Source organism: Rhinatrema bivittatum, chromosome 8, assembly GCF_901001135.1.
Source record: "Rhinatrema bivittatum chromosome 8, aRhiBiv1.1, whole genome shotgun sequence".
Classification (NCBI taxonomy): Eukaryota; Metazoa; Chordata; class Amphibia; order Gymnophiona; family Rhinatrematidae; genus Rhinatrema; species Rhinatrema bivittatum.
In genome coordinates this window covers 132,391,999-132,408,158 of record NC_042622.1, presented here as the reverse complement: position 1 = coordinate 132,408,158, position 16,160 = coordinate 132,391,999, and positions in this window count along the sequence as shown.

Here is a 16,160-nt window from a genome sequence, read left to right as displayed (position 1 = left end):
GCAATGGGAGATGGGGAATAAAGGGAAAAGTTATGTGAAATAGGAAGAGGGATAAGGGAAAGGTGATGGAGAGGGCTGTGTGAAATAGGAGAGGCAAGGCAGATTAGGGACAAGAATATGGGGGTTGTGATAGGAAAGGTTGGAGCAGGCCAGGATTTAGGCAAAGGCAATATAGGCAATTGCCTAGGGCACCAAATTTTGAAGGCACCAAATACCGAGGCCAAAGAGGAATAAAATTGTGCCAGGGAGGAGTGTAGGGCCAAGAAGCATTCTGCTGGTTCCTGGGGGTAGCCCTACAGCCACTCTGAAGCCATTTTGAACTGACAAACAGGAACAGCGAATGTTGACACAAACCAGGCAGAATCCACCAGTCTGTATGAAGGCAGGACGTATAGCTGAAAGCTTGACAAAGACAAGTTGAAGTAGAAAACTAGCAAGGGCAAGGCTGATGACTTGAGACAAATCTGAAGACTTGTAACAATGCTGATGGCTTGCACAGAGCAGAACTGAAGACTGGAACCAGGCCGAAGCAAAAACAGGAATCAGGCTGAGCCAGAGACAGGAACCAGTCCAAACTGAAGAAAGCAGCAGCAGAGTCTGACGGAAGGTCCAAAACGGCAGACAGAAGGCAAGTGAGATCCAACACAATATGAGGTTGAGGCAGGCAGCGAGCGAGGAGAAACCAGTAACCAGTCCTGGGTCAAGGCAAGGAGAATCTAGGAACTGGTCTGGGGTCAAGGCAGGCAGAATCCAGAACAGTCCGAGGTCAAGGCAGGTAGCAACCAGGCAGAATCCAAAACCAGGCACACAGCGAGCAAGGCAAGGACCAGGAACAGGCTAAGGAACCTGCTGCCAAGGCAAAGAGTCCAGGTTCAGGCAGGCTAAGTAGTCTGGACCGTGTGACATCACCGTTGGGGCAAATGCCCAGCTCTATTTCCAATGTGCGCAGAATGGTGTGTGCTGATATGCACGTACGCCTGTGCATTCCTCCGCTGGGTCTTAGTCACATACATGTAAGGGCGCCCACCAGTGGTTCCTTACTGTACAGTGAGCATCCAAAGCCGGGGATTCTGGGAAGGCAACTGGATTCTAATAGTACCTCCTCCTCTAAGCCCCCTCCTCAAGCCTCTTCTCTTCAGCTTTTGAGGAGATGAAGGTACTTCTTTACCAACTGGGGGCTCGGAGGCGCAGACACCAGATCCAGAGATTTTTTGATTGATTGAACTGAAGAACCATTCATGGCTGAGGACTTGGCTATGGCTGAAGGCAGGGCTGTGGCTAAAGACAAGACTGATGACCTGGCTGGAAGCCGAGACTGGTCCTGATCAACGGACGAAGATCTTTTAGCAGGAAAACCACATGGTTCAGAATTCACATAGGAGCAAGTTGTACATTAGAGCAGCAAGAGGAGAAGGTGAGTGGCAGCATTTTCCTTCTCTACCAGCCGGGCTCAACTGCACCTTCCGTTTGCTGCAGCATCCCAGAATTGAAAGCAGCATATAGCTCAGCCACTAGAGGAGAAGGGAGACGCTGTCTGCCGCTGCCGCTCGCTGCCTCCTCCCATGTGGTGCACACCGAGAGAGGGGGATGGGGGGGGGAGGAAGACGAGAATCAGGAAGTTTTTTTCACAGCTGTGTGGTGTCTGAAAACACCACCAGCCAATAGCACGTCAGAGCTCATCATCCCCGGATAAGTCTTGGCTCCCTGGTCTCCCACGGCGCTTCCACGGAGAGCGGCAGATTTTGCGGTCCTTCCCTTTGCTGCAAAATCACAAGAGACGAGGGGCCTTATTTATTTAATTTAACAAGCACCTACAAAATGTTTTCTTTCCAAGAGTAACACAGTAAGTGAGGGCAGATAAAGGCCAAAATGGCTCATCCAGCCTGCCCAGTTGAGATTTATCTGTTTTGGTAGGGGCGATAACAAATTCCTACCACCAGCTCCCACCTCACCCACTCCTCTCAATCCTCTTCTCATCTCTGTCCCCAACATGCCCCGATATCTATAAATGTTACATTTCTTCTGCAGCAGGTGACTAGCAGGAGGAGGACAGCTTGGCTCAGAGAAGCTGAGTTTAATGGGTTCACTGGCTTGGAGTGAACGTCCCTAATGTAATAAACACACTTTCAGCGGTCTCTTCAAGGACAGTTACACTGTGCTTAGGTCTACTGTAATTTGTTCAACAAAGTAATTTACTTTATTGCCTTCTCCTTCAGGTCCATGCTGGACAACCAAGCCCTAATCAGCAAATGCCCAAACCGAGGGGGGGTGAAAGGAAAAAAAAATGCCATTAGCTGTTCTAAATGTCCCATTGAGATCTATGATAAATTGCTTTTGGACTTAAAAAAAGTCAGGCTTAAAATTTGATCCAGCAAAGAATAGATTTGGATAGTTGATTTTGGTAGAGCTGCATTCCATAATTAATGGTAGAGATTTCTTTTTCTTGTTTCCCTGGGGAAATCTTTCCCTTCCAGAGATTGCAGATGGGAAAAAAAATCTGCTTACTTTAAAAACTGCAAAGCATGCTGGAATGCAGGGGTTTGTATACTTCTCAAAAACATTTTCATACTTTTTACTGAAAGTTGAATTTGGCCCAACAGCTGATGGAGACAGCAGTGAAATGTTGCACTGCTTGGTGTCAGAGGTGTTAAGTTCCTCTTAAGGCAGCAGTTCTCCATCGCTGATCTGGACCCTGATGTCATGCAGGTGAGTGGAAGGCAAATCACAGGACAGCTAGGTAACTTCACTTTGCATTGGAGTTGCCCTGTCATTTTTTCTATTTGTCTTTGTATTTAGTTTGAGAGCTTCACATTATTTTAATGTGATTTTATTATTTATTATGTATGGCATACAATTATGTAAACTGTTTTGACAACCACTGAGTGTAAAAACGGTATATAAAAAAATGTTTAAATAAATAAATAATGATCTGCTAAGAGGTTCTAAAAAAAAAAAAAAAGCAGATTGTTGAGTCTTTGCCATCATTTGAAGGTAGGAGTTTACATTTTTGTACTGTGTAGAGGGAAGTGTTATGTGGAGTGTTATGTGGAAAGTGAAAAGTGTTATGTGGCGTGATTAGATTTTGTGGCAGGTTCTGTGCCCTTGCTTTGGCTGCTAGAAGGAAATTCTAATCCTATAGGAACCATCACTCTTAAAGGTGAATTTTAAAAGCCTGATGTGCGCATCAATCAGAGAATGCGCGAATAAGTCGGGCTTGCACACACCAACCGTATTTTTAAAAACACCCAGATACCCGTGTAAATGCTGCTGTGTGCATGTCTCAAATTTTTCCAAAAAGGGACGAGGTGTGGGCATGGTCTGGGCAAGGCATGGGCGTTTTGGAACCTGGCCGAGAGTTGTGCATGTAAAACTGGCGCACCCTGAGGTCCCCTACCACGTAACTTTACTTCTGCTATGGCTGACATGTAAGTCATAAAATTAAAGGATCAAGCCATTTCTGAGGGGCTTAAAAGGTCTAGGGTAACTGGGGGAGTGTAGGCTATCAAACCAGGGTGGGTTGGAGGACGCAGCTGTTACCTGGTAAACTGGCAATGGCGTGGGCATGTGCCTCTTTTAAAAATCTCCTGACTAAACGCGGGTAGAAGCGGGATTTGCGCATCCATGCGCATGCCCACTTAAAATGTGTGCACGGCCAAGCTAATTCATAACATGTGTGCATATATGCATGCAGGTTATAAAATCGCCGTGTCCCTGGGTGTGGGCCAATGCACGTGCATATAAATGTGTGCCTACACGCTGGTATGAAATGCACCGTCCTAGTATCCAGCTCCTTGAATTCCTGACTGAATACTGGCTTTGAAATTTTTATTTTATTTTTTTTAAGAGAATATAGTGACAATGCTAGTAACAACAATCCAATTGGGAGAAAAATATATAGCTTAACTCACCTGGTTTGAGTGGGTCTTGCTGCAGAAATAGTGTTCACAGTCCTCCATGGTGAGGTCACAATCTGAAGAACAGCCAATGCTCATATTAAAAGATAATCATCAGTATACCGTACTGGTGCACATAAAATCAACTGTATTTATCATTTTGATTCTCAGAGAGTCTCCTAAAATTCCTAACTATGATGCTGTTACTCTCAAGCATACATAGAGTCCTAAAATCTAGCTGATGTATGCAGATATATCTTCTGCCTATTTATTATGGGTATCCCAAAAACCAGATTGGCTAGAGTACTCCTAAGGACTGCGCTGAGAACTATTCTTGTTATTATTATTATTTTTTTTAATTATTTTATTAGCAAAATTAATTTAAAGAATTTCTTGAAACAACAGAAAGGATGATAAGTCCAGTTATTAGGAGAAAAACAGGGGCAGCTCAAGGCAATCTGCTGCCTGAAGTGAGAGTTGAAATGGCCACTTCCCCACCCCCAGGCACAGTGCAGGTCAAACCAGCAAAGGGAGGAGACACCCTTGGAGTCTGACTCACTAGCGGGCTGATTCAGTAAAAATGTGAGAGAGCGGACGAACGCCCGCTCTCCCGGCACGCGCGATTCAGTATGTAAATTAGGTGGTGCGGTAGAAACTGGCAAAAGGAGGCGCTAGGGACACTAGAGCATCTCTAGCGCCTCCTTTTGACCCGGAGCGGCGGCTGTCAGCAGGTTTGACAGCCGACGCTCAATTTTGCCGGCATCGGTTCTTGAGCCCACTGACAGCTACGGGCTCGGAAACCGGACGCCGGCAAAATTGAGCGTCCAGTTTTCGGCCCGACAGCCACCGGCCCAATTTAAATTTTTTTTTCTTTTTTTTCTTTTTACTTTTTACACCCTTCGGGACCTCCGACTTAATATCGCCATGATATTAAGTCGGAGGGTGCACAGAAAAGCAGTTTTTACTGCTTTTCTGTGCACTTTCCCGGTGCCGGAAGATTCTTAGAGTAAAATGTGCAGCTTGGCTGCACATTTTACTTACTGTATCCCGCGCGCATACCTAATTTGCATACCTAATTTGCATGTTGAGGGCGCAATTAGGTGCCACGCGTTGGACGCGCGTTTTCCGCCCCTTACTCAATAAGGGGTAAGGGAAAACGCGCGTCCAAGGGCAGGTTAACAGTGCGCTCCGTTGAAGTGCACTGCACTGTATCGACCTGTAGGTGATTTGAAATGCTGGGGAATGGGGGAGGCAGGCGAAGGGTTCCCTAAGAAGTGGCAGATAGGGTGTCAGTGATAATATTTCTAGGAAACGTAACCCCTGTTACACTCACAGTTATTCTAGAAATCCTACCACCTGTCTCCCATCTTTTCCCAGCATCTGCACTCTGGGGAAATGGGCATCTCTTACTCTGTCCTTACTGTCTCTGGACAGGGTAAGAGATGCAGAGGAATATCGCCTGCTACAGCTCTTGGACATCAAGAGGCATATCTTGAGGTATTTAGAGATTTCTGAACCTCTCAGGAAGACAGATTGGCTGTTTATACTCCCTGGTGAGAGTAAACAGGGTGAGCTGGCGTTGCACAATACAGTAGCCTGCTGGATTAGTGGTTTTACAATGCTATGTAAACCACTCAGATGGAATACTGGTCAAATATTTTAATCATACATCTCATTGGATTTTTTAGCACATTGTTTTGGCAAATAAAAAAGAGTATCTAAGTTAAAGAAGCACTTATCTGTGTCTCCTGATATAATAGGAGTCTGAAGGTAGAAAACACCAATCCGACATGTTTCGATACTTCTTCAGGGACTGTGTTTAACGTTGAAAACACAGATAAGAATCAACAATATTAAAACAGTACATTATTATATTTATTTTAAATAAGACCTCTTGTAGGAAGTTACGGTTCACCAACATTTTGTTATTATTTGTAAGGGTTTTGGGTGGATCCCTGGATCTGTGGCAGATGACCACGCCCATGGGGTAAGTCCCGTGAGGGGTCACAGGTCAGGCTCAGCATTGGAGACACACACACACTAGTTCTTTTATTATACTGGATTGGTGAACCACCAGAGGTGGCAGTAGTGAGCTGGAAAGTAGCCCGGATGGGCTTGGGGTCCCTCAGGCTCTGGAACAGTGATCCCACAATGGCTGTGCTGTAATAGAGAGAACTGAGATCATGAATAGTAGCAGGATATGCAGAGTTCAGGAATAGATCCTTGTTGGTAATGTACTCACACATCGGTCTCTCAGTGTGGAGCACAGGAGCTGGAGTAAAGGCAGGCTCTCAAGGAGCGAGTACCTGGTTACAGGGAATAGCTCTGAGAGATAGAGATGGTAACTCACAAATGTTATAGGCAGCGGTGTCTTCCTGGCAGAAGTGGAGTCCAAGTAGCGAGTCCAGGAACATGGGCCCTCGAGGAGTGAGTACCGGTTCCAGACTGTGACCTGAAAGATAAGAAAGAGAGAGAGGCCCCCAAGGAGTGGGTACCCCAAATAGAGCAGGTCCGAAGGAGGCAGAGTTGCAAGGTACGGAGAGTGAATCCCATCCGATAGGAAACCTTTGCTAACTCGATTAGCTAGCAATCACGTAGGCCTTATGTATCCTGGATGCATGACACCATCACAGGGGGACACCCCTGAGGTTCGCACCACTGAAGGTACTTGAAGCAGGGCCGCGTGACGCGTGCACCCTAAGGCAGCTGAACAGCATGGCGGGAGGCAGCGCCCAAGCCAGTCCGGGGACGCCGGAGATGACGGCAGGCAGATGCCGCAGCAGCCAAACATCCGTCAATCGCAGGAGGAGTCACCAGAGAGGAAAGGAGGGTGGAGTAGAGACGTTGGTCAGCGACAGTAGTAACACATTTAGAGTGTGCGTCTCAGGGATCCACCATTTTATGTTCGCCTTTATTGGGAAAAACTGCTTTTAAAAAAGGTTAACCAACTAGTCATTATAATGATACATCACAAGAAAAAGCCAATGAAAAAGAAAAACAAGAACGACATGATGGACAAAAAGAACCACCAATCGCCAATCTAGACTCTAAAAATGGAGAATAAAGGGGATGATCATATATATCGGCCAAAAGAAATTATGGAATCGGAGACAAAGAGCTATTTGCAATCAAGCTGGCTTTTGAAGAGTGGCATCCTTGGCTGGAAGGCGCACAGCACCAAATGGTAGTATACACTGATCACAAGAATTTGGAGTACTTCAGACATGCTCAACAACTCAATCACCGTCAAGCAAGATGGTCTCTGTTCGTTAACAGATTTGACTTCCTTCTGAAGTTTCGTCCGGGAGAGAACACTCGGGCTGATGCCTTGTCATGATCCTTCTCCCCTCAGGATGTGCCAGATGAACCCTGTCATATCATTGATCTCGAAATAGTGGTCCTCACAGCCACTCATGTGGTACTCGCTGGGAAGACGGTGGTGGCCAGAAATCTAAGGAAGAAACTGTTGAAGTGGGTGCACAATTCCCGTCTGGCAGGTCATCCGGGACAGACTCGTACCCTAGCTGTGTTACAAAGGTACTATTGGTGGCCAACCATGAAAAAGGACGTACAAGCTTATGTGGGTTCCTGTGATGTCTGTGCCAAGCAAAAACCACCAGCCGGGTGTGCTTGGGGTCTGTTACAGCTTCTACCATCGCCGGATGAACCCTGGACACATATAGCAACCGATTTCATGGTAGACCTGCCACCATCCAATGGAAGCAACACCATTTGGGACACTGTTGACCGCTTCTCCAAAATGGCACATTTTGTAGCGTTACCAGGATTACCCTCTGCTACGGAGTTAGCAAAACTCTTTATTAAACACATCTTCCACCTTCATGGGATGCCTAAGCATATCCTATCCGACTGCAAAGTTTTGGAGAGTCTTATGTCAAAAATTTAACATCGCCTTGGACTTAACCTCTGCCTACCATCCTCAGTCTAACGGTCAGACTGAGAGAATAAATAGAATGCTGAAACAATTTCTGCAATCCTATGTCAACTCTAGACAGAACGACTGGGCTGAATTACTGCCTTGGGCAGAATTTGCTATCAACTCACATCCTGCTACTTCGATGGGGTTACTCCCTTCCATTTCATCTACGGACGACAATTGCTGCCTCCTCTGCCAATTCCATTATCAGTGGCTTCTCCTGCCGCACAGGCTACTGCAGCAGAGTTATCCCAACTTTGGAAGCAAACGAAGGAGCTCCTCCTCAAAGCAGGACAGAAGGCAAAAAGAACCTACAATGCTCATCATTGAAAGGCACCACAGTTTCAGCTTGGAGAAAAAGTCTGGTTAAGTACCAAGTATCTTCGCCTTAAACTTCCTTCAGCACGATTTGCACCTCGCTATGTTGGACCTTTTGCTATCCTTCGGTGATTAGGGAATCTGACGTACAATCTAAAATTACCTCCATCAATGAAGATACACAATGCATTCCATGTCTCTCTGTTAAAACTCGTGATGCTCTCCGAGTTCTCCAAAACACCTCAGAACCTACTAGTCTGGACACTGAGGACAACATTGAATATGCCGTGGATGACATCCTGGATGTTCAAAAGAGAGGCAAGACATGGGAGTATCTCATCTCATGGGAGAACTATGGACCAGAAGAGAATCATGGGAACTGCTGGCTAACATCACAGATAAGGAGATGGTACATCAATTCCACCTGGCACACCCACGAAAACCCAGACCACCTGGAAGAGGTCTTGGAGGGGGCCCTTTGAAGGGAGGTACTGTTGCGTCCATGGGTCGCAGACGGCTGTGACCGCTCTGCCTTACTTCTTTTCTTCCCTTTTCCTCCTCCTTGGGCAAGATGGCTGCCTCCGGTGCCGAGTGCCTCGGCATCTCCAGCTCAGCATGGGCATCCCAGTCCGCCATGCTCCATCCCGTGGCCTCCTAGGGCGCGTGTGCATGTTGCCTACGCTCAAATACACATCATGGCGGGAACCTCGGGTGCGTCCCCACTTCATGACATCAATACCTCCGGGTATTTAAAGCCTCCACTTCGCTACCATCATTGAGTTAGCAAGGACTTCAGTTTAGCTACTCTGACCGCTCTAAGCTACATGCTTAGACACCTCGCTACCCTCTGGGGATCTCGCTCCTTACGAAGGTCTAGGCACCCGCTCCTCGGGGGGTCTCTCGTTTCTAACCACTCTTCGGGGCTTCTACTAACTAGACAACCGCTCCTCGGAGGTCTCTCTCTCTATTTTTATTTCAGGATCTTCTGGACTATCAGGTACTCGCTCCTCGAGGACCTACCAGTCTGTGTATCCTGCACCACGGACCTTCGGTCCCACCATCTCTATTGCCAGGAAGACGTCTGAACTACACTCCTGTGAGTACCTCTATGATCCAGTGCTCCAGCTCCACCCACTAAGCTCGGCCTTACCCTCACTGCGGGTTCCCATTGATCTTGAACATCTGGGTGAGACTTCTACATCTGAGACTGTCTGAACGTATTGGCACCTTGCGGACTTCAGTGCTTTGCCTTCCTGCTTTATACCATCTATCTACAGCAGTACAATAAAGCTTTCCACCTACTATGTGTCTGCTATCTGAGTTTAGCCTATCACTGTGGTTCCCCATGGGGCCCCTCCACATGGGAGGAGCCCCATCTCCACAGCGACTAAGGGTCCACATGATGCCACAAACATAACAGGATGGACATTATTAATACCTGATGATGCCCTCAGGTTATGCAATGCCGCCACAATCTTTCAGTTTATGGTCAATGGGATTTTTTTGGGATCTTCTCTATTCCCATGTGGTGGTATATCTAGGCAATATCCTAGTCTTCTCAAAATCTTTGGAAGAAAATTGAGATCATGTGAAGCAAGTTCTCCAGAGGCTCTGTGAAGTTCGAAAAATTTACCTTTGAACAGAAGGAACTCCTGTTCCTTGGCTATATCATTTCTTGGCAAGGCCTACACATGGACCCAGAGAAAGTGAAAGCCATCCTGGAGTGGCTCCAGCCTGTGAGCCTTAAAGATATGCATTACTTCCTCAGATTTGCAAATTATTCCAGGCATTTTATTCATGGTCATGCTTCGCTGGCCACACCACTCATAACCTGTACAAAAAAAGGTTCAGATACCAAGAAGTGGTTCAATAGTGCCATTCAGGCATTCCAGTGTCTCAAGAAAGAATTTACCCATGATCCATGCCTGTATCACCTAGACTCTTCCAAGCCATTCATATTGGAGGTATATGCTTCTACCCTTGAGGTAGAGGCTATCCTCTTACAGCACAACAAACATGGAACTCTTGTGACCTGCTCTTAGTTCTCTAAAAAATGTACTCCCACAGAGAGAAATTATACCATTGGAGATCGCATACTACTGGCAGTAAAGCTAGTCTTAGAGGAATGGCAACATCTGTTGGAAGGTGCCAGACACCTCATGACTGCCCATATGGACCACAAGAATCTGGAGCATTTACTGCAAGCACAGTGGCTAACCCCGCAGAAAGCCCATTGGTCATTATTTTTCAACCGGTTTAACTTTGAACTGCAATATCACCCTGCAGAAAAGAACCGAAGGGCTGATCTCTCTCACGCTCCTTTGATCCTGAAGACTTTCAGGAGTCCTCACAACATATCATTGACCCCCACAAGAATCATGGTTGCCACCGCAACCGCATGGTTGCCACTGACAGTTCCTCCAGGGAAGACTGTTCCTCAATGACTTTGCCAGAAACCTCTTCAGTGGGCCCATGACTTCCATTTGGCAGGGCATCCTGGCATCATCTGAACCCTGGAATTGATTTTCTGTCATTACTGGTGGCCTCATATGAAGACAATAGTTACAACCAACCAATCTGAATTACCCAGTACTAAATGTCAATTATGTAGGCAAACCAATAACCACAGGGAAATAAAAACAGAATTACCACAAAATGGTAATGAGACCTTCATATAATTGAGAGATTTATATTCAATACATACTGTTCCAAAATTGTATTGAAACACAAAAACAGCGCTCATATCTTGTAATCATTGGTCTCACCTAACATCATAATCCCATATAACAATTTTTTTCAAAACATTTTAAGTGATGCATTATAGCAATGCATCTGCTGATCTGCTCTCTACCGTTGTTATACAGGATATGTTATTAGATAAGACCAATGAATACAACATATGAGTGCTAATGAAACGCTTATGCATAATGATATAATTTTGGAACAATGTGTAGCAAATATAAACCGATCAATTATTTGAAGGTCTCATTACCATCTTGTTGTCACCCTGTTTTTTTGTCCCCGTGGTTATTGGTTTGCCTCAGACGAAGACCAACATGAAGCGATACATGGATTGTTCTGGAAAAGATGGTGATAGCCTCATCATGATTGTTGAGCTTAATTGTCAAAATCTCAGAGCAGGGAAGCTTATAGGCCTGCAAATTAATTGTGTGGATGATGACAGGAAGGGGCAATGCTGAAGGTTTACTTTCAGTGCCTAATATCCCTGCACCGTTCCTGGGCAGCAAACTGTCAGTCACTCTGCCCCAGGCACAGAACTAGAGTACTTATTGACAAATTCAGATCTGATAACAGTTGACTGAAGAGTTTTTCTCTGATAAGATGACAATTGCAAAATGCTGGCCTGAAGCTTCTTTCCCAGGCCCCAGCCACCAAAAGAATGTGCATCAACTGGGCCAATTGTCCTATAGAGGCAGATAGGAGAAAATAAGTGTAAAATAATCCAATCATTTCTACCCCAAAGAGCTTACAAATTAGAGAAAATAATACCCTTTCAGTAAAGGGGGGGAAAACCCCCTTTAATGTTTTCCACAGTATACAGGACAGTACAGAAAGATACTACAGAGCTGAACAGCTGATGAATGTGGCTCAAACAAATCCTCCCTTCAACAAGGTCCCAAGGGAAAAAGGGCTAACGTGTGTGCAAATAGTGAAGTCCTAAAAGAAACCGCATCCTACTTAACTGCAGATGGAATGCTCTCAGCAACGCCTTCCTTTCATGCCGTACTCCACACTAGAAGCTTGCTGTAAATAAAGCAAAGGGAAGTGTAACTACCCCCCACCCTGCAGAAAAAAGATCCAACATATTTTTACAGCTTGTCACTGTGTTTTTAAAGTAATTAGTTTTTGATAGCCTAGGGTGACCAAAAATGTATATACACAAAATCTCCTGTAGATTTGGCAAGTTTCCTGAGCAGTAATATAGGGGCTTTCCTAGTTTTATCTGATATTTCAAGGCATTGTTTTATTGGTTAGCTGATACATAACTTGTGAGGAGGGATGTGCTTTCATTTGAAAATTTGTAATCCCTACCTTGTCTGAAAAACCTGAAAGTTTTTGGGATTTTCAATTTAGCAAATGGCACGCACTATTTGTTGAGAAATTTAAATAAGAAACGTGTCTCCTTATGCAGCCATAAAATAAGCTTTACCATCAAAAAGCTTGTTTTACAGCCATAATAATTTACGGCTGTAAAATAATATGGTGCTAACAGGAGCCATTTTTAAAGAGGATCCAGCAGGGCAGGAGCGACTGGGAATCATTCCTTCCCCTATCAGCCTGGTTGATCCGCTACAGAAGAAGTAATGGGTAGAAGGTACCCTGGGGGACAGGGAGAGTTTGTTTATTTTTTAAATTTTGTTTATTTTTGTTTGGCAAATAAATTGAAGTGAAATAAACATTAAATGAACCAAATTCTGAGAAAAATACCCCAAAACAATAACAAATGAACCAAAATTAAAATCTTGCCTCTGTACATCCCTAGTTTAGGCACTTATGCATGTGCTACATCTTTCTATTAAAGCTATGGTCCTCCTTCTTGGGTTTTTTTTTCTCTAGGGTTGGTTCTATCATAAAGAAGGGTGAGGCAATTGCCTCAGGTGGCAAAATGTTGGGGCGGCAAAAAGTGCGTCACAAATACCTCTGCAACATCACTTCCCAGCCAGACAAAAGTCCTAACACAAGGTGCCAGTGGAGTTCCCACATCCCACTGGCTAGTAAAAAGAGTCTATGTAGCCATGTGATTTATTGACATGCTGCTGGGGTTCCCATCACCACCGGCAGAAAGATAACATCCCACCCCAGAGCTGTATGTCAGCCCCGCCTGGGAAGACTGCGGCTGGTGGGAGGCCAGGCTCCACCAGCAAAAGTTGGTACACTGGCCCCGCCTAGGACTGTGGCTGGCGGGCAGACTGGGCCCCACCAGCAAAAGAAAACCAAGTGACCTCTCCCAGAGGACAGCGGTTGCCAGTGAGACCAGCTGAAGAAGTACTGGAAACCTCAAGTCAGGAGAGAGGAGGGGCCAGTGAATATTGGAGATAGGTTAAAAGAGAAGGGTGGGAAAATAGAGGGGCGGGGTAAATGGAGGACAGGAGCTGTGAGAGGGAAGAGTGGGGATTGTGGTGAAAGGGGGAGTGAATGAGACGGAAGGGACCTAATGGAGGAGGGATTAAGGGAAAGGATGAAATGAGGGGTGAGTGGAGAGGATAGAATGGGAGAGAACACATAAGTAAGAGAGAGAGAGAGAGGGTAAGAGTATATGAGAGAGCATGTGTGAATAGGAAGTGGAGGAAGGGAGCATGGGAGAGAGAGCATGTGTGTGAATAGGAAAGGGAAGGAGGGAGCTTGTGAGAGAGAGGATGTATGTGAGTAGGAGACATTCTTGGCTTCCATTCCATTTTTTCTGAAGTACCTCTCATTTCATATGAGGGGTCCAAACATCAGGGAATGCATTGTGAAAGCGTCCCTTATCATGACCCCTAGTGTGGATACTAGTTCTAGTAACATCATGGGATACTTTCCCTATCAGGGGTGTGATATGTGTGCCACTTCCATTTTTGGAGACACTTGGGAGAATCCAAATACTCATATAATATATAAACATCGCAAATATACTGACTGTGATTCCTATAATGTGATCTACGTCATCCAATGTTCCTGTCCCATGCGTTACATTGGCTGAACAAAAAGACTTCGATGTTCACACAATCTTGTTCTTCTAAGTCATTTAAAAACTCAAAAATTAGATGTACAATTGTCAATCATTGCATCATGTTTCAACACTCCTTTGAAGATCTTCAGTGAACAATATTAGAAAAAAATTGATTTACCGTCTCAGGGAGGTAAGATTCAATCTATACAATGCATCCTAATGGGATGAATGATGCTATTGAATGGTCTATTCTTTTGTGAGATCTATTTTTTTAATTTAAATTTAATGGAGATGACCGATTACATATATGACCATCCCCTTTGTTCTTCATTTTTTGAGTCTAGATTGGCAGTTGGTGGTTCTTAATGTCCATCATGACGTTCTTGCTCTTCTTTTTCATTGGCTTTTTCTTATGATGTATCGTGATAATGATTGGTTGGTTAACCTTTTTTAAAAGCAGTTTTTTCCCAATAAAGGCAGACATAAAATGGTGGATCCCTGAGATGCATGCTCTAAAAGCTGGTGAGCCATAACTTCCTACAAGAGTTCTTATTTAAAATAAATATAATAATGAACTGTTTTGATATTGTTGATTCTTATTTGTTTATTTACTTGGAGATTTTTTGATACTCTGTTTTGTGTTTTCAGCGCTAAACACAGCCCCTGAAGAAATATCGAAACACGTGTCAGTTTGGTGTTTTCTATCTTCAAACTCCTATTATATCAGGAGATACAGATAAGTGCTTCTTTAACTTAGAGACTCTTTTATTTGCTAAAAAATTTGTTAAAAAATACAATGAGACCTGTGATTAAAATTTTGAGCAGTATTCCATCTGGGTGGTTTACATAGCATTGTAAAACCACTAATAAATGAGATAGTATGTGCTCGTTTTATGAGGGTCTCAAATTAATCATTCCGATAAGTCGGTTCACAGACTGTAAATTTACCTGTGGGTTTTTTATGAATGGGCCTAAAGAAAGGCAAAGTAAACTGAACTTCAATTACAATATAATAAAATTCCCACATCAAAACAACAATAATTGCCAGAACACAGATTGTTACAACCTACTTATGAAAGGCAACATTGCAAATATTACACCAGGTTCTGAAACACCAATACACCTCCTATTAGGAAAACAGAACAAGCCAAGCTGCTTTTGATCCCTGCACAGAAGCTACATGCTAGCAGAATACCTCACCTTGATCACACATGCAGAACACAGATAGACTCCCACCAAATATAGAATAAAGAGGCCATAAATTATAAATGGAAATATGCAGACCAAAACTGAATGAGAAACCACAACAAGCCAAATCCTGTATGTAGTGCAACCATAGAAAAAACAGAAACATCATTCCTCATATCAAACAAAATCAAGAAATATAAAACATCAATCATAATAATAAAATCATACTAATAAAAAGAATAAATAGTTTAAAACAGGTGATATATAGAATGTTCAAAATTTAAAAATCATATAAAACATTTAAAACATTTCCTAAACACTAATAAAATATTTCAAAACAGCAGACACATCAGACAACAGCCAATAATTAAAAATAATAAGGAGAGAGAGGGAAGAGGGAGTGATTGTGTGGCACTGAGAGCATGTGTTTGAGTAGGAGAGGGAGGGAGCATGTGTGTGATAGAAGGGGGAGAGGGGAAAGTTTGTGTGTTCTGCTCCCTCCCACTTCAGCTCCCTCCCTCCCACGCCAAAGTCCACAGCAATTTGTAGGGGATTGGAAAATAAGTGTTCCTAGGTATGGAGAGCAGGCTCTCAGCACTCGGCACCGGAGGCAGCCATCTTGCCCAAGGAGGAGGAAAAGGGAAGAAAAGAGGTAAGGCAGTGCAGTCGCAGACGTCTGCAACCGACAGATACAAACATCCCTTGTATTAAAAACAGTCTTCCATTCATCTCCCTCTTGGATCCTCAACAGGTTGTAAGCCCCCCCGCAGGTCAAGCTTGGTAAATATCTACACCCCTCTGAGGCGGGCAAAGAGTTCTGTGATCAGTGGGAGAGACTAACGATACTTCGTTGTAAATGCATTAAGCCCACGGTAGTTAATGCAAGGGCATAACAAACTGTCTTTTTTCCTCATCAAAAAGAAGCCGACTCCAGCTGGTGATGAAGAAGGGTGAATGAAGCCCCTGTCCAAATTTTCCTTGATATATTTGGACATGACCTCTGTTGCAGGCGCAGATAGCAGGTAGACTCTACCCCTAGATGAGACCTTCTCCGGAATCAAGTCAATGGAACAGTCATAGGAGCGATGAGATGGCAGGACCTCCACCTGCTTGCTAAAGACATCTGCATACTTTGCATACAGCAGTGGCAGAA